This window comes from Scyliorhinus torazame, chromosome 8 (assembly GCF_047496885.1).
Source record: "Scyliorhinus torazame isolate Kashiwa2021f chromosome 8, sScyTor2.1, whole genome shotgun sequence".
Lineage (NCBI taxonomy): Eukaryota > Metazoa > Chordata > Chondrichthyes > Carcharhiniformes > Scyliorhinidae > Scyliorhinus > Scyliorhinus torazame.
In genome coordinates this window covers 57,950,270-57,969,476 of record NC_092714.1, presented here as the reverse complement: position 1 = coordinate 57,969,476, position 19,207 = coordinate 57,950,270, and positions in this window count along the sequence as shown.

Genomic DNA, 19,207 nt, shown 5'->3' with positions numbered 1-19,207 from the left:
CGACCAGATCGTTTTCGGTCGGACCCCCTACGCCAGCAGCTCCTCAAGGTAAAGCAGCTCACACTTGCGATTGCCATCGAGACATGCGTGCTACATGAACACGCCACTAGTCGGTATTCCCACATCCAAGCGGCTGAAACGGCGCGGCAAGGTCCTCACGAGGCAGAATGGGTCCAAGCAATCGAGCAACTCCAGGGCCTCAGCATGGATGAGGGCGGCCATTTCGCGCGCTTTTCGCGGACTCCCGCGCTTGTGCGCACCGAACGAGGGGACGGCGACGTCGACAAACGGAATGCGCAGGCGCGCACCACGTACGACCGCACCCTGCATGCGCGGTGGTGCAGCGAACGTACTGACGCTACAACGTGCGGCAACTGTGGCTCTGCCCACTTAAAGCGGCAATGTCCTGCCTAATCCCGACGATGCCTGCGATGTGGCAAACTTGGCCACTATGCTGCTTTATGCAGATCAGCTTAGCCTGCCAACTCTCGTCACTCCAGCCAGCCTCGCAGGAATGTCCGGGCCATTCAACCCATGATCACCGAGCCTGATTCGGACCTGCTACCCGATATTGACACCGAGGACCCGAAGGCGCCTCTTCGAGTCGGTGTCATTACAACAAACAGGGTGTCCCCGAAGCAAAGAATCCAGCCTCTATTGGTATACAGCATCGATCCGGACAATAAGTGGTGTGCCACCCTTACGGTCAACCGGTCCCAAATACGATTCCACCTGGACACTGGTGCCTCCGCCAATCTCATTGCGCAGTCTGACCTCCAAAGCCTTCGTGTCAAACCAGCTATCCTGCCATCAGCCTGCCAGCTATTAGATTATAATTGCAATGCCATTGCTGCCAGCGGCTCATGCCAACTTGAAGTGATGCACAGGTCACGCAAAGCCATCCTTCCCTTTGAAATCGTGGGCTCTTCAAAAGCCTCCCTGCTTGTCGCGCAGACATGCAAGCTGTTGAACCTAGTTCAGAGAGTTCACTCTCTCTCTCCTGCTGACGCGTCTGCCTTTCAGGACACCGACTTCAGGGCGCAGCTCAACGCCATTATCAACCAGTACCATGATATCTTCGAGAGCATGGGCACGCTCCCGTACACCTACAAGATTTTATTAAAACCAAATGCCATGCCTGTGGTGCACGCACCTCCCAGCACCCCTTAAGGACCGCCTCAAGCAGCAGCTGCAGGACCTCCAGAACCAAGGAGTGATTTCCAAAGTCACGGAACCGACCGACTGGGTCAGTTCCATGGTATGTGTAAAAAAGCCTTCCGGCGAATTGAGAATTTGCACTGATCCCAAGGATCTAAGTCGTAATATTATGAGAGAGCACTGTCCAATTCCCAAGCGCGAAGAGCTCACATGTGAGATGGCGCGCGCCAAGCTCTTTACCAAACTCGACGCCTCAAAAGGATTCTGGCAAATCCAGCTCGATAAATCCAGCAGGAAACTCTGCACATTTAACACCCCCTTTGGAAGATATCCAGTTTGGGATCATCTCTGCATCAGAAGTGTTCCATAGGATTATGGAACAAATGGTGGAAGGTATTGAAGGTGTTCGCGTCTATGTCGATGAGATAATCATTTACAGGAGCATGTTAGTCGCCTCCAGCGCGTATTCAGACGTATACATGAGCATGGCCTCCGCCTCAACAGGGCCAAATGCTCTTTTGGTCAGACAGAATTCAAGTTCCTCGGGGACCACATCTCCCAATTGGGTGTGCAGCCGGATGCGGACAAGGTAGCTGCCATCACAGCTATGAAAACACCAGAGGACAAGAAGGCGGTCCTCCGATTTCTGGGCATGGTCAATTCTTTAGGGAAATTCATCCCTAACCTCGCCTCTCATACCACGGCTCTCAGGAACCTGGTCAGGAAGACGACAGACTTGCAATGGCTCCCTGCCCACGAGCGCGAATGGAGAGAACTCAAGGTAAGACTGGCCACGGCCCCGGTCTTAGCTTTCTTTGATCCAGCAAAGGAGACCAAAATTTCGACCGATGCCAGTCAATCCGGCATTGGGGCAGTGCTCCTTCAACGTGATGAGGCCTCATCATGGGCCCCCATTGCATAAGCAATCCTGTTCCCCTGTGAATAACCTATCTTGTCATATTCTGATCCAATTCTAACCTGGTTCAGCCTAGCAAGAAAGCTGCAACAATGTCCCTTTTCAAGCCAGAACTAAAATTGTAATCTGGGCAGAATCACATCATCAGGCTCTGATCTTCAGAGACATTGGCCGTTATTTACTGAAGATGAGAGAGGTTTCGACTGCTTCCTACCTTTGTGGATGGCCCACTTAATTAATGCCTCAAATGGGCATTGCTCAGCCTTTCCCAGGATGAAGGACCCCGCCGGGATGCAAGTCCCGCCTGTAGCACAGTGGTTAGCACTGTTGCTTCACAGCAGCAGGATCTCAGGTTTGATTCCCGGTTTGAGTCACTGTCTATGCGGAGTCTGCACATCCTCCCCGTGTCTGCGTGGGTTTCCTCCGTGTGCTCCAGTTTCCTCCCACAAGTCCAGAAAGACGTGCTGTTAGGTAATTTGGTCATTCTGAATTCTCCCTCTGTGTACCTGAACAGGCACCGGAGTGTGGCAACTAGGGGCTTTTCACAGTAACTTCAGTGCAGTGTTAATGTAAGCCTACTTGTGACAATAAAGATTATTATTATTACTGAAGGCTAGGATCAATGATGAGGAGTAGGATTGCAGGGTGGGAGTTGAGGGGCAGGGGGCCCAGGAGAAAGGGCAGAGGGGTGGCTCTCAGCGGGGCCCTCTTCCCAATGCTGGGTCACTCGAGCAGGCACTGAGGCCTTTGAAAGATGGACCTCCTTAGAGGTTCACAAGCAACCCTGATAGATTTTGCTTGTTGGGCAGTTATTGCGTGGTAAAATTATCTACAATCCATATTTATAGCAAGTATTGTCACAAAGTTCAAAAGGTCTGAGCTGATTTTTTCTCCACCAGGAGATGATGGAGCAAGGCCAGAACTTGTTACAGGGAGTGGTGATGGGACACTGACAGCACCCCAGAGTATCTTGACCCCTCTCGACCGCTCCAGCTTCCTCAATGCCACAAACACCTCTGCGAGTATGGAGAGTCAGAACCATCTCTAACTGAGCACTGTGAAAAATGAAATCCCTCTGAGAGACAGGAAGCATACTACCTCAGTACCCTATTGAACCCTGCACTGAGCTTCAAACTCAAATCTTATCTAAACTGTGATCTCCATTATGCTTCAATGTCTTGTCGTCAAAATCAATGTGGCTGTAACCCGAAGATTCTACTCGTACACCCAGTTCTGGATGGTCTCTTTAGCTCATCTTCACAAGCCTGACTGATTGAAAATTCTGTTGCCTGTATCCTGCCCTCCTTGAAGAACCATTCAGCTGTCAGCGCTATCTCTGTAGATTTCCACTGGTGTGCTGCTCTCTCACGGTACTGAATAGAAAATTATTGGCCTTGTTTATAAATCGCTCTATGGCCTCACTCTCATCTGTATCTGTCATCTCCTTGGGTCTGTGTATTCCAGCCCATAAACCAAAGGCTCTTGTGCAACCCCCCACCACCCCCGCCCCGCCAACTTCCCACCTGTGGTAATACCAGGTATTGTGGTACCTGAGAGGTGGGTGACCATTGGTTAGACCTAGGAGTCTACCATTGGCTGATGTACATAGCTCCGCCCTGAGAGGCGGAGTATAAGAACCAATGCCATCCCAGCAGCCTTCACTTTCTGTATCGAAGCTGCTGAGGAAGAGTTCTAGCAGATTAAAGCCTATTAGTTATGACTCACCTTGTCTTGAGAGTAATTGATTGCGCATCACCACCTTGCCCTTCTCTCGGGGCAGAATCTGCAGCTGTCTCAGTCTTACTATCTGGAACAGTCACACTCTATCTATTTGCCTTGTTTTTCTCTCCACTTTTAGCAGCCTTTTGAAAATCAACCTTTTTTATTGTTCAGCCAGTCACAGTCTCCTGATTCTACTATACCTGTTTCCGTTGTGCCTCAGGATACTTTTTATAATAAAAGTGGCAGACGAATGCAAGTTACTGATATTTTACTGATTACAATAATACTACTGAAACCTGAATATTTTACTCTTAACTTGCAATTTCTGATCGCAAGTTTAAGGGAAGATTTGATAGTATATCGCATTCTACACACTCAAAGTAATCATTGCTTGGTGAGGTAAGTTTAGCAACACCGAAGATCATCTTAACCAACCCACTTACTAAATTGGAAACTAAGCACAATTTGTGGTCTTTTTTTTAGTATAAATCAAAATAAAGCTAAAATCCCCAGGGATCTTCCATCACGTTCCTTAGAGAACCAACTGCTCCTCCAAATCTGATTATTCTGTATTTTTTATTGAAAATAACAAGAAATGAACAGGTTGTGATGATTTATGCTCTGTGCTCCAGAAACAACCCGCTGTCAAATATTTTGACAAAATTGAGTCAGAATCATATTCACTATAAATATCAGACAGATAAGTCAAATGGATTTTCCTCCCTGCTGATGTGCATATAGTTTTATATGTATTCTTCTGTCTGCATTTAGTTACGACATATCCACTTAATGTCCAAATGATCAGATTCTTGGTTATCTAACTGATTTTCCCAGGATAAGGCCAGGGCTTTCCATGCCGAATGGCGATGGGTGTGTTTGGTGGGGGGATTGGAGAGTCTTGTGAGAAGGCGCTAGTCGTGTTTCCTGATGGTGTAAATCCAGGACGCGATTGTCACCTCTCCCTCAATGGCAGGCCATGTTCCCCACTGATAAAATATTTGGAACTTAATTTTAATAAATTGATATCTAATTATTGTGGCCACATGTGAGAATCTTCGTCCCACATCAAATTAAATCCCTCATTGGCGTGACTTCAAAACACCGCGATTTACAACTGCCTTTAAAAGGTGTGTACCTGATGATCTGAACTTCGAGGGTGTGATGAACGGTTATTGTATTACTGTACCCTTATCATCATGTAAGATGAAGTCCCCTTTAAGACCGGGCTTGGAACCCTGGGGGACTCCGCCTCTGGCTCCGCCCACCTGGGAGGCGTATACAAGGGTCCGCCTTGCAGGCGGCACCCAGTAAGCACCCTTCTCGGCACCAGGCTAGTTCTTAGCTTATAAAGGCCTTCTTTACCGGTTTACTCTCTAGCGTCGTTATTGAGGGTACAACAGAAGGGAAGTCCGAGATGAGTACACACAACTTAGTGCGGGGCTCACTTGGATCTGCCTTAGCAATTCGACAAACTACAGTCATGGATTCGGGGGCGGGGGGGGGGGGGGGGGGGGGGGGGGCGGTCAGGGGCAAGTGACCAAAGTGACTTCTTCCCGCTGGCTTGCGATGCCAGGGCAAATTCTGCAGTGCAGGGAGAAGGGGGGATGCATAAACACCTGTCCCCTTCAGCATTACACCCACATCTATCAATAATCAGCTGTCCCCTTCAGCATTACACCCACATCTGTCAATAATCACTTGTCCCCTTCAGCATTACACCCACATCTGTCAATAAACACCTGCCCCTCCAGCTTTAAACCTGGATCTGTCAATAATCACCTTCAGCATTACATCCACATCTGTCAATAAACACCTGCGCCCTCCAGCTTTAAACCTAGGTCTGTCAATAATAACATGTCCACTTCAGCATTACACCCACATCTGTCAATAATCACCTGTCCCCTTCAGTATTAAAGCCACATCTGTCAATAATCAACTGCCCCTTCAGCATTAAACCCACATCTGTCAATACTCACTTGTCCCCTTCAGCATTAAACCAACATCTGTCGATAATCACCTGTCCCCTTTAAACCAACATCTGTCGATAATCACCTGTCCCCTTCAGCGTTAAACCCACATCTGTCAATAATCACCTGTTCCCTTCAGCGTTAAACCCACATCTGTCAATAATCACCTGTCCCCTTCAGCATTAAACCCACATCTGTCAATAATCACCTGGCCACCTTCAGTGTTAAACCCACATCTGTCAATAATCATCTGGCCACCTTCAGCAATAAACCCACATCTGTCAATAATCACCTGGCCACCTTCAGCAATAAACCCACATCTGTCAATAATCATCTGGCCGCCTTCAGCAATAAACCCACATCTGTCAATAATCACCTGGCCGCCTTCAGCAATAACCCCACATCTGTCAATAATCACCTGGCCACCTTCAGTGTTAAACCCATATCTGTCAATAATCACTTGTTCCCTTCAGCGTTAAACCCACATCTGTCAATAATCACCTGCCCCCTTCAGCATTAAACCCACATCTGTCAATAATCACCTGTCCCCTTCAGCATTAAACCCACATTTGTCAATAATCACCTGCCCCTTCAGCATTAAACCCACATCTGTAAATAATCACCTGGCCGCCTTTAGTATTACATAGAACATAGAGTGCAGAAGGAGGCCATTCGGCCCATCGAGTCTGCACCGACCCACTTAAGCCCTCACTTCCACCTTATCCCTGTAACCCAATAACCCCTCCTAACCCTTTTGGTCACTAAGGGAAATTTATTATAGCCAATCAACCTAACCTACATGTCTTTGGACTGTGGGAGGAAACCGGAGCACGCGGAGGAAACCCACGCAGACATGGGGAGAACGTGCAGACTCCGCACAGACATTGACCAGCGGGGAATCGAACCTGGGGCCCTGGCGCTGTGAAGCCACAATGCTATCAAATTGTGCTACCGTCCTGCCCGTTGTGCTACCGTGCTGCCCGTACACCCACATCTGGGCAGAATGTAAATGAGAAGTTGATGCAACTCCACCTCAAAAGGTGTTCAGAGCAGCCAGAACAGTACATGACCCAACACCGCTGTCATCAGAGGATTATGCACTACACCGTTCCTTTTGTGTGGGGACCAAGGTTTCACTTCTGAATGATACAAACATATCTCATATCAAGGATACATAGACAAGGAAATATGGTGACGGGTGTATTTACATTGCCCAACGTAATATACAAGTGAATAACACCCATGCCCACATGTATAACTATATCTTCTTGACTTTCCTCACCTGCCCCTATGTCTTGGTGGACCCCTGGTATGCACAGTGGACATGGAGACAGCCTACAGACTATTAGGCCCTGTGAAGACCTAGGTGGTTGTGCTCTGGAGAGCTGATACCTGCAAGGTCCCGGCATATTTTTGGGGTCCTCCTCAGCCTGTGGAACTGGAGCTGGTGGAGTCACAGGAAGTGGGGATTGGGAGTAGCCGGACACACCCAAAGTCACCTTGGTAGATGACCCCAGGGTGTAGTGCTGCTGGTCCTCCTCCCTATGAGGGCCGGAAAGCTCCTGGCTGACTCCTTGAGGAGAATGAGCAGCTGGAGTAAGATCGAGGTGCCATCCAGCCCTCTTTCATTGACACTGATGGATGCCACCTTGTGCCTCAGCGATGACTTGCAGCTCCTGCAGCAGTGCAGGACCAATACCCTGGACCAAGATCTTCACAGCAGCCACCATCCTACCAGTGTTGACCTTGATGCAATGACATCCTGGCTAGATCACCTCAGTCTGATGGCACGCGGACTTCTCCATCGTGCCTTGCAATCTGAGGAGTGCTGCAGACACCCGTCCTAATGTTGCCAAACTTGTCTTTGCAGCTTCAGTAACTGAGCTAGAGCTGAGTCCAGAGTCTTGTCACCTGACTCAGAATCGGAAGATTCCTGACCTCCAGCAGTCCTCCTAGTGCCGGTACCCTGGAATGTTTTTGCCTCCACCTGCTGTGAATCAAACAGTGCGATATGCTTTCCAATTTGTGACCCTCGAGGCTACACTAGAACTAGGTCCCACTGAGTGTGTTTCTCTGTGCTGCTGGAGGGTGTTGGTGAGCACTGTTATGGATCTTCAATCAGTGCGTCATCAGATTCATCTGCTGAGGTGTCTTTGGGCCTTGAGTCGAGGGCTTGGCTGGTGGATGGCCTCTCATGTTTTCCAGATATGCCTGTGAAAGAAAGGAGAGCTCATTAGTGCACAGCAGGAAACTGCAGAACAGGAGACATCAGTCACAGCTTGGTGGTCTGATGGATGTCGTAGAGCAGGATCCTCACTTGGCTTAGTACTGCCAACCTCATCGTCAGCACAGGACAAGTCCACATCCTCACCAGTGGGTTAGATGGTATTCGCAAAATCAGCTAGGACCATTACTTTAGGCATTCCATGGCTGGTTTGAGCCAGCTTGTCCTACGTGATGACAGGTTGAGAGAATGTCAGCAGGATGCCTTCCATGCCAGATGAAAAAGATGCCTGGCATTTGTGTGGGTGGTGAGTGGTACTGTGGACGGGATGAGGACAAGATCCACAGAAGAGATCATGGATTCATAGAATCCCTATAGTGCAGAAGGAGGTCATTCAAACTATCGAGTCTGCACCGATCCTCTGAAAGAGCGCCCTTCCCAGAAGCACTCCCCTGTCCTGTCCCCATAACCCCGCCTAACCTGGACACATATCTTTAAATACTAAGGGGCATTTATCATGGCCAATCCACCTAACCTGCACATCTTTGGACTTTGGGGGGAAACCGGAGCACCCAGAGGAAACCCACACAAAGAATGTGCAGATTCCACACAGACAATCACCCAAGTCGGGAATTGAATCCGGGTCCCTGGTGCTGTGATGCAAGTGCTAGTCACTGTGCCACCGAGTTAGCCCTAATGATCACAGGCTTTTAAAATCAAACAGGCTTGAGGAGTTGAGAGATGGTGGCCAGCCGCTTGGTCAGCTGGGAGCTGCTGGAGCTCTTTCCAGTTGCTGTTAAAGTAAGAGTCCGAGCTGCTGAAGGTGTACGTGAGAGAATGTGTTGTGATGACCCTTGAGCTGGCTGTGAGTGAGATCCCTACGGGTGTGCAATGGGTTTGTGAGTTGAGAATGATGAGAAAGGTGACTTACTCTGGAATAATTAGAGGCGATGATTCATCCTCTTTCATAGGGCACTGGTGCTCACCACCACTACCACCTCCCATGCTGAATTGGTCAACTTGGAGAGGCTCTTTACCCAGAGCGGGATAAGAGGGCTTTGCGGTGGGCCTTCGCTGCACCCAGCACGCATTTGAGAGAGGTATCATTGAATTTGGGGGCAGCATGTTTCCTTCCTTTTGGAAGCCATGACTTTCCAGCACCTTTCGAACCCTTAGAGAGTTTGAGCTCTGTGCAGGCGTGGCCTTTAAACATGGCACCCGGATTACTGAAGACCTGAGGTCACGATAGGGTGAGCAAATCAGAGGCCACCCCCGCCAGCAATCAAAGTGAAATCCGTGCCTCTGCATTTTTTCAATAATGTACCGCAAAGTAAGGTGGAAAGAGTCAGTCAAACGCCACTTTCCCTGCCCAATGTCGGGCTTTGCTGATTTCTGGGACAATTCCACACATTGTGTGGGCAGCACGGTAGCACAATGGTTAGCACTATGGCTTCACAGCGCCAGGGTCCCAGGTTCGATTCCCGGCTTGGGTCGTTATCTGTGTGGAGTCTGCACATTCTCCCTGTGTCTGCGTGGGTTTCCTCCGGGTGCTCCGGTTTCCTCCCACAGTCCAAAGACGTGCAGGTTAGGTGGATTGGCCATGAAAAATTGCCCTTAGTGACCAAAAAGCTTAGGAGGGATTATTGGGTTACGGGGATAGGGTGGAAGTGAGGGCTTAAGTGGGTCGGTGCAGACTCAATGGGCCAAATTATTATTCTGATTATAATACAATCATTGATTATGAATATTGTGCACAAAAGCAAGAATATATTTCTCCTGGATTTTGAGAATGTGTAAGTTGCGTAAGTTTCTCACAGGCAACAGATAAGACAATGGTCCCTGTGTGTGCTGTATTCATTCAGTTGCCATGACACACTGGAGCCTGTGCTTTAAAGCAGCTATTTTTCAATCTGTTACTTGCTGATTTTAGGCTCTTTGGGCATTTAGTCGTTACCCTTTGCCGATTACTCTAGGGCCAGAATTTTATAGTCCCATCCGAGCAGCTTCTGAGGTGGAGCGACTGCTGAAATTGCATGGACGGGATCCCCTCCCGACCTGGACATTATATTATGCTGGGGCAGGCGGAGCCTTGGATGGGAAATCCGTTCTTGCCCCAATTAAGACCCTTAAGTGTTCACTTAACGTTCTTTTCCCACCAAGCCTCATTTTTTAGACTGCCAGGTGCCCATTAGATCAGTGGGGGGGATAATCAAAAATTAACTGATGTTGATCTCAGGTGGGAAGGAGGAGGGGGGACCCTCCATCAGAATCCCCCTTCAGACTGGGGGTGGCCTGCCCTCAGGGCCCAATGACCTCCCTTTGACCCCTGCCACTTACCTCCACTGATTCCCGATACTAAGGACGGGATTTAATGGAAAAGTTTCTAAGTGCGGTAGTGAGCGGGAAATGATGTGAGCTTCCCGACCCTCAGCCCGGTGAGGCCTTCAGCGTTTGTAGAGTTTGGGCATAATTAGACAGAGCCGCCTGTAGCACGTGCTGTCCGTCATCTGTTCGAAAAACCAGCGGCGCCTGTACATCCTGGGCCATCACGGGCCCCTCCCTCTGAGTCCCTCCCTGGCCTGTTGGGTGGCCAGGTCCGCATGGTCTGGGGCGGCAGCACATGGGCCGCCGCCTTGAGCTTCTGTCGATGCTGCTCCTGCAGCCGCCTTCCCCGGTGCCTGGCCTGCCAGCAGCACCACAGCGGCAGATACCGCTGGGTCCAAAATATCATCCATACCGTGCAATATCTGTAAGGAATTGGGAGAGGGTATGAGACTGACAACCAGCGGTGTCTTCCACCCCAGGACCCTTAATCCCCCCCATTGTTCCCCCCCCCTCCCCCCCCCTCCCCCCCCCTCCCCCCACCCACTCCTGCACGCCCTGCCCATGCATCTCCGGTTGTAGCGGGGGCCCCTGCTCACTGGACCCCACACCTGTACCCTAGACACCCACACATAATATTACCTGGTGCAGGTCCCCTCCCCGGTGCACTCACCCACCCTCCGGTCGGATGCTAGGCACTGACCCCCACATGCTACATGGCACGCCTACCAACAGGGACCCACATGGGAACTGTGAAGTTCTCATTTAACTACGATTGCCAATTCCCAATTAGCAATAGCCTTCAGCCGTGTGGCCAGAGGCTTCCGTGGTCAGTGGGAGACATGGATGGTCAGTGGGGCTGACAGATAGGGGCTATGGTTGCTCCCGGAACGGGTACACGTGATCCAGAGGTTGACATGGTAGACCCACGGGTTATTATACCCATCCAGCCTTGACCTTGGGGGCAGTCCCCTGCTCCACGACCCCCAACTCTCATGGCGGCCCACCCAAACTAACGCTGGTCTCCCCTTTGTGCACCAGGGCAGCATCCCAGTGCCCCCGGGCTCTTTGCCTGTGAGCAAAGGTGGCTACTCACCTCCTCGGGTCCCCACAGCAGCTCCTCTGCCAGTTTCACGTTTTTAGAAAGGAGTACTAATCGACTCCCACGTGACCACTTGGTGGGGATGCCATCAGATCACAGGAGACCGTTAGATAGGGAGTCGTACCTGTTAACTGCGTGGAGATAGGCCTTAAGTGAGGATTAATGGTTTCTCGCCACGCTAAGGCGAGATCCAGATTTTACCAAGTGGAGCAGACCGTTTAGAACGTGAACGGATCGGCACCTGCCATCGTTCTTGTTTTTGGCATCTACCGCTATTTAATGGCCTTGTTGCACTCTCTTAAGCACAATGCGGCCATTAAATCTCACCCTAAATTTCAGGTAGCCAGCTGCAGTGCCTCTTCTGGCCACTGCAGTGCTGTTCCTGGAATGACTGGGAGAGTTGTCGGGCAATACAATTGTCCAGCAGCTCTCCAAGTTGGGACTTACTCCCAGCAACGGGCGTAAAACCCACTTTCTGCCATTAGAGCGTGAATTGCCAACAGGCCTGTTGGAGTTGGTGGGGAAGTGTTCCTTGCCATCCCGAAAATTCAGAAATAGTTTTCTAACTTTGCCTCTTCATCTTCAGGAAAAATGTTCGGACCTTCTTCAGATGAAATAGTCTTGATTTGGGACATCCCTAATCATTTCTGATGATACAATGTATGATTTCTAAACATTTAATTTAGAGCTCAGAATCACATCAGGAGCTTTTATTGAAGTCAGCTGGATAAAAACTGATCTGTGCTTATTTATAAAGCTTTAGGAAATTGAGATAAAGTGGATAACAAATGATATTTAACCTATCTCATTTTTTTAATGAATAAAATACATGTAATATGTTTGTATATTACCAGTATCCAATCTCAGACTGTTAACTCTCTGCAGAGAATGCGGGAAAAGAAGTCTGTCATTCTGTCCTGTGAAATCGTCAGGGAGTGCCAATCTCCACTGGTACCTCAGCAAATTTTACAGTTCAATATGATCTTCACTGCTGCAATCTTCCTGACATAATTGAATCTAACATGCTGCCAGGTTCTTTTAATGTGAGGAATTGGATTCAACCACTCATTGGTTACTTCAATGTGCAGCCTCTGGGTTTGGGAATTGATAGGTTTCCTGAAAATGGCAGCCAATCTCATTTCGGGATCAATTTGATCTCCTAGTTCTGCAAATCTTGGATTTCTGAATCTTTCAGTTACAGATACAATTTTTCCCAATGTTAGCTGTCAGCATCGCAGTTTGAAAGCTTAGAAGTCAAGGGCTTGATTTCATTCCGTTTAAAATGGTTCAATCAATTATTGAGAGCACGCTTTGGCCTGATGGTTTAACATGCTGTTGATTTTCTAATTATCATCTCAAGCTGAAGTAAACGACAGCTTGACAGTAACTATGGAAAAGTGCGCTTAGCATCTGCGGACAAAACGATTCTGGAAAAGGTCTTTAAAGCTGATGATTAAAATATGAAACATAGGCCAGAATTTTTCTGCGGCAGCAGAAGTTCTGCAGCGAGGGCTGAAAGCAGGAGGAAGCAGCCAATTACCTGCCACCTTTCCCACTGCACGGAGCAGGAGGACATTGGGCATTAGGCATGCTACCCGATGCTTTCCTCGGCCATTTTGATAGACTTCCCACCTGCCAAGAATAAGTCGGAGACCAGCAGCTCTGCAGAGCAACGGCGAGCAGTGACATAGAAATATAGAAGATAGGAGCAGGAGGAGGCCATTCGGTCCTTCGAGCCTGCTCTGCCATTCGTCATGATCATGGCTGATCGTCCGACTCAGTAGCCTAATCCTGCTTTCCCCTCATAACCTTTGATCCCATTCACCCCAAGTGCTATATCTAGCTGCCTCTTGAATGTGTTCAATGTCTTAGCCTCAACTACTTCCTGTGGTAATGAATTCCACAGGCTCACCACTCTTTGGGTGAAGAGATGTCTCCTCAACTCTGTCCAAAATGGTCTATGCCAAATCCTCAGACTGTGACCACTAGTTCGGGACCCGCCCACCATCGGGAACATCCTCCCTGCATCCACCCTATCTAGTCCTGTTAGAACCTATGGTATGAGGATGATATGATGGGATGGGAAGCGGCATTTGGGGATATTGGCAGGCAGGCCTTGGTGAGGGGGAAGGGCGTCTCCATGGGCATGCAGTGCCAATGATACCAGGGAGGTCAGAATCAGACACGAAATCTGAAACATAAAATTGAATACAGTAGTTGAGAGAAATCCAGGACTAGGGGCGGGATTTTCAAGTTATGCCTGCCCCGGACTGGAAATTCCTGCCCGAAGTCAATGGCGGAATAGTCCACACAGGGCCTATGGGGTGGGAATGAGTATCTTTCCCGTGGTCCTTGCAGAGAATGAGCTCCCCGGCTCGGGGCAGAGGATCTCTATCTCTGTTTAAAAGGTCAGTTAGTGAGGCACCGACCAGAGCAGGAAAGTGGTAGGGATTTACCTTGCAGTCTAAATATTGTGTGTAAATAAAACTACGTCTCTTTATTTTACTGGGTGTGGACCCCCATCCCCGATGTCATTATTAAACTGGCGACAAGGAGTAAACTGGTTTGATGTCGACGCTGTGACTCACTCAGCTGAGCCACCTCCCCAATTTTCTGGACCCAGGTTTGGATTTACTTGATTCACCATGCCTTGGGCAGTTAGATGCATTTGACGCCACCAATGTTGAAGACTGAACTGGTAGCCAGAAATGATGCGTTACTTCTTCCGGGCCAACAACAGCACAGAGAACAAGCGGGAGGCGGTCATATTTCCAGTCCCGGCGCAGGCATAACTTGAAAATCCCGTGGATGGCTTGCAGAGCACACACGTTTGTGGTGATCCGGAGTCTCGGGTACCTGGCGGTCCAGATACGCAATCATTCGACTAACCCGTGGCACTTTAACCCGACCCTGTCAGTAATTATTAAAAGATATCGGTTTCGTATGGCGGAGCGTTCCCAGGTGAGTTTGTCACCCAGTTTGTATCACAGCTATGGAACATAGCTGGATTTTCAGCATGAAACTGTTTTGTCCAATGTGCTGCGTGCTTGTTTGGTCTGCATTGTAAACAATATGGAAACACAGAAAAAGCTTTTGGGCGAAATCTTCCTGACCTTTCAGCAGGCAGATCTTGTCCCGGGAAAGTGCGGAATATGGCGCCCAGGAGATACAAGGGATGGAGGTGAATATTTTGGGGTGTCATCCCTCACGTGGTATCCCCATGGCCTGGACTGAATGCCGTGGTGACTCCAGGCTCTAGGCGAAGAGCCAGCCGCCAACATATGCATCGTCACCGGACTTGGCTGAAGGCGATTCTGGCCTGTGTGCGACGTGTGGACGCCGGTCGAGGCGTACTCGCAGGCAGCAGGAGGGCCAGCACTCCAGGCACCCCAGTCGAGGTAGGCGTCAGCCCCTGGGGCTGGGTCTTGCATCTGGATGACCCAGAAGTGGTCCTTTAATGCCACCGAGTTTCGCTCTTTTCTTGGACGAGTAAATTACTACGGGCGTCCTTCATTTGCTCTTCAAGAAGCACCAGCCTTGGGAATGGAGCAAGGCTCAGGATGAGGGGTTTGAGAAGGCGAAACGGCGATTGTCCTCTTTTGGGATGTTGACACATTTCAACTCTTCAAAACCATTATACGTCACGTGCGATGCTCCGCCATCTGGGAATTTCTGTATCGGTGGAGCGATGGCCATGATTGTCCGTCCGATCACCTTTGCCTCCCGGATGCTGTCTGCAGCTGAGAGGAAATATGTCCATATAGAAAAGGAAGGCTTGATGGTTTGTATTTGGTGTCAAACTGTTTCATGAGTACATCTATGGCTGCCATTTCTTTAGCCTTACGGATTACAAGCCGTTGCTGGTCCTATTCCGTGAAGACAAGGTGATCCCACCAATTGCGTCTGTGAAGATTCACTGCTGGGCCTTATTACTGGCTGTTTATGAATACTCTTTTGAGCACCGCCCAGAAACCCAGATTAGACATGGTGACGCATTGAGCCGTTTTCCCTTGCAGACCGAATCCTCAAACCCCCTGCGTGGAAAGTAGTAGTCTTCCTGAATTTTACGGACTCTTGCCCGTCACTGCATTCGTGCCTGAACGCAAACTGACCCCGTCCTTGCCATATCTGGTGCAATATGGTGGCCAACATTGACAGCTGCCAGGGGAGTTGAAGGTTTTCTCCTCCACATTCTCAGAGCTGACTGTGGATTCCTCCTGTGAGGCACGAGGGTTGTTGTTCTGGCGAAGGGCCAGGCAATTGTGTTGAAGGGCCTTCACAAAGTGCACCCTGGGGTGTCCAAAATGAAGATGCTGGCAAGAAACTACTCCGGTGGCTGGGTTTGGACACAGATATTAAGACTTTGGCCCAACACTGCTCCATCTGACAGGAACACGAGAAGCTCCCTGCAGCAGCACTACTCCACTCTTGGGAGTGGCAAGGACGCCCCTGGGCTCATTCGCCAGTCCATTCCTGGGGTCGATGATCCTACCCACTCGAAGTGGCTTGAGATCCACATAATGGCGATGATCACCTCCCATGTGACCATTGAGCGATTGCGCATTTCCTTTCGCACCCATAGAATCCCTGCGGTGCCGTGACAGATAACGGGGCCTCTTTCACAAGTGAAGAGTTTGCTGCTTTTATGAAAAGCAACAGGATTCACCTTGTGCGCACTGTGCATGCCATCCGGCATCAAATGGCTTGGCAGAGAGGGTGGTGCAAATGGTTAAACGGGGGCAAAAGAAAAATACTTCAGGCTCGATGGACACCAGGCTGGCAAGATTTTTATTCATACAGGACCACACCACACGCAGTAACTGGGGTGGCACCCGCTGAGATGTTAATGGGTCGTAGGCTTCGTACATGATCGAGCTTGATTATCCTGGATATCAGCAAAAGTGCGCCGTAACCAAGATTTGCAAGCATGTTGCCCAATTCTACGTCGACCTCTTCTACACCTCGCACCTTCAACGACGGTGCTCGCTGGCTCTCTGGGATTGGCGTCCGCCAAACAGGACCAGTCGCTTACCAGGTTCGGGTCAGCGGCAACTGATGCGACAGCATTTAGATCACATTCGCTCTCGGAGGCGGCTCCTTTCTGAGGTTCCTCGCAGAAAACCTGTCCTGGATCCTCTTGCTCCAATCCCAGAGAGCGTGCTGCAACGATTCCAGTCTCTCTTGTCGCCGACATTGCCGACGATGTTCTTCTGACTCTGGAATGGATACGCAGATCATTGAGGTCTCAGACACCAATCAGCTGCTTTCCACTGATCATCCCCCATTCTTGCCGCAAACGGCGTTCACCAGAAAGGTATACGCCGACCAATTCGGCGCATCAGCTCAATGACAATTTGCCATGGCCAAAAAGAATTCAACGTCCTCCACCTGTTCTTATTTCTCTGCTTCATTGGTCACCAAGGGGTCTTCGGACTTTGGGGCAGAGGAATGTACTAGCCCGCACAAGGCCGACGGGATGGGGATGATTGTCTTCCCCGTAATCCTTGCGGGGTATGAACACCACCGCAAGAGCGGGGGATCTCTATTTTTTTTCTTCGTACATGGGATGTGGGAGTCACTGGATGGGCCAGTATCTATTGCCCTCCCACAGTTGATTTGAGGGGGCAGTTAAAAGTCAACCACATTGATGTCGGTCTGAAGTCACATGTAGACCAGACCAGGTAAGGATGGCAGATTTCCTTCCCTAAATGACATTAGTGAACCAGATGGTTTTTTACGACGATCAGCAATGGTTTCATTGTCATCATTAGACTTTTAATTCCAGAGTCTTATTGAATTCACATTTCACAATCTGCAGTGACGGGATTCAAACCTGGGTCCCCAGAGCAGTATCCTGGGTTTCTGGGTTACTAGTCCAGTGACAATATCACTAGGCCACCACCACCTCTGTAAAAAAGGTCGGCCAGGAAGGCACGGACCAGCGCAGGAACCCGGTAGGCATCTACCAGGCAGTGGAAATATTGTGGCCGCGATTCTCCAACATTGTTGCGCTCTTGCTGAAGCGAAACGAGGCCAGTGAATAGCGGGAGATGCCAATAATGAAAACCGCGCCAAGCGCCAAAGAATTTGCGATGCACTCTACCCGCTCCTGTAGGCAAAATCGGAATCTCGCCGTAACGTGGTGAGAAACCAATTATCACCACTTAAGCCCTATTTCCATACAATTAACGAGAACCACCCCATATCCAACGGCCTCATGTCATTCAGCGGCCTCCGCAGCAAGTGCTCACGGTGGCGCCGATTAGTACTCCTTTTGAAAAAGGTGAACCTGGAGGGAGGGCTTCTGTAGGGAGCCGAGGAGGTTAGTAGTCATCTTTGCTCACAGGGAAAGAGCCTGGCGGCGCTGAACTTGCCACCCCAGTGCTCGGCGGTGGGTGGGGCCTTTTGGCTGGGGATGGGGGACCCCTCGGATGGGGTGGGCCGCCAAGGGAGGGTGGGGCAGGTGCTGGGAGTGGGGGGAAACTGGGGGGCACCACCAGGCCAACCCCTGGATCGTGTGTACCAAATCCAGGGGCAGCCCTTGTCCCTGCCTGTCTGCCCCACTGACCACCCATAACCTCCATTGACTGCCGAGGCCTCTGGCCATGTGGCTGAAGGCTAATAGGGAATTGACAATTGTGGTTAAGTGAGCACTTCACACATCCCAAGTGGATTCCCATGGTAGGCATGCCGTGTAGCATGCGCAGCCCATTGCCTAGCATCCCAATCACACCTTGATGCCTGGACACTGTGCTTGAACACTGCAGGAGGCAACACCACACACGCAGCAGCCAACATTCAAACACCGAGGGAATGGGCCACAGTTCCTGGACATGTCCACAGTTGGAGGGTGGGTGTGCGTCAGGGGGGGGGGGGGGGGGGGGGGGCCTGGAGAGATGGGCCAAGGGTCCGGAGGTGGGCCCGCATTGAGGAAGAAAATGACAGATGCATCACACTGGTTGTGCACAAGTGTGTTTATTGTATGTAACAATTCCCCATTCTCCCGATGGTGCCGCCCCCCCCCCCCCCCTTCCCCCACCTCAAACCCTACTAGTAGGTCTCAGGGCCATGAAGTGGCCATGTAAAATGGCCAGTGGGTAGTCCATATTTGCAGTCAGAAATTTCAACAAGTTACTGTATTTACATAAATACGCCATTTGAATGTGGTCACATTGGCGCCAATAACATGACCTTTAGTTTTGCCACTGAGCTTGTTAGGCATCCACAAGGTGTCTACATATGACTGAGGTGTGGCTCAATTTAGTGAGTCGGGCCTAATTCCTGCAAGGCTTCACAACACTGGCAAAACATCAGAATGTTGGACAATACAGAGAACAATATAGTAGCATAAGCTGAGTAGCTTTAGAAAATGACATTCATCTGCCTGTTGGAAGTATAGCATTTCTAAAAACCAGTTTTTGGGAATGTCAGAATCCACACCATTAACACAAGGCAAAGAAAATCAATTAGATCATGCCAGAGAAAAGTACAAGGCGAAATAGCCTTATTCTGTGGACATGATAGATAATTTCACTGTACACAAGATCAATACTTCATACACTGAAGGAGCTGTGAGTTATGGATTGTAACTCACCATAACTCACTATCACCCCTGCAATATCTTTTATGCTTTTTACAGAAATGAAAAAGTTACTCCATTCTCAAAGGATCAGAGTTATTTAATGAATTACAATTCCAGTTCACTGCTGCTTCCTGCCTTCAATGTTTTGAATAATGAGAATAGTGAGATAGAGAATCTCTCACTTGGCCATAGTAATATTTGGTGCTTTGAGAAG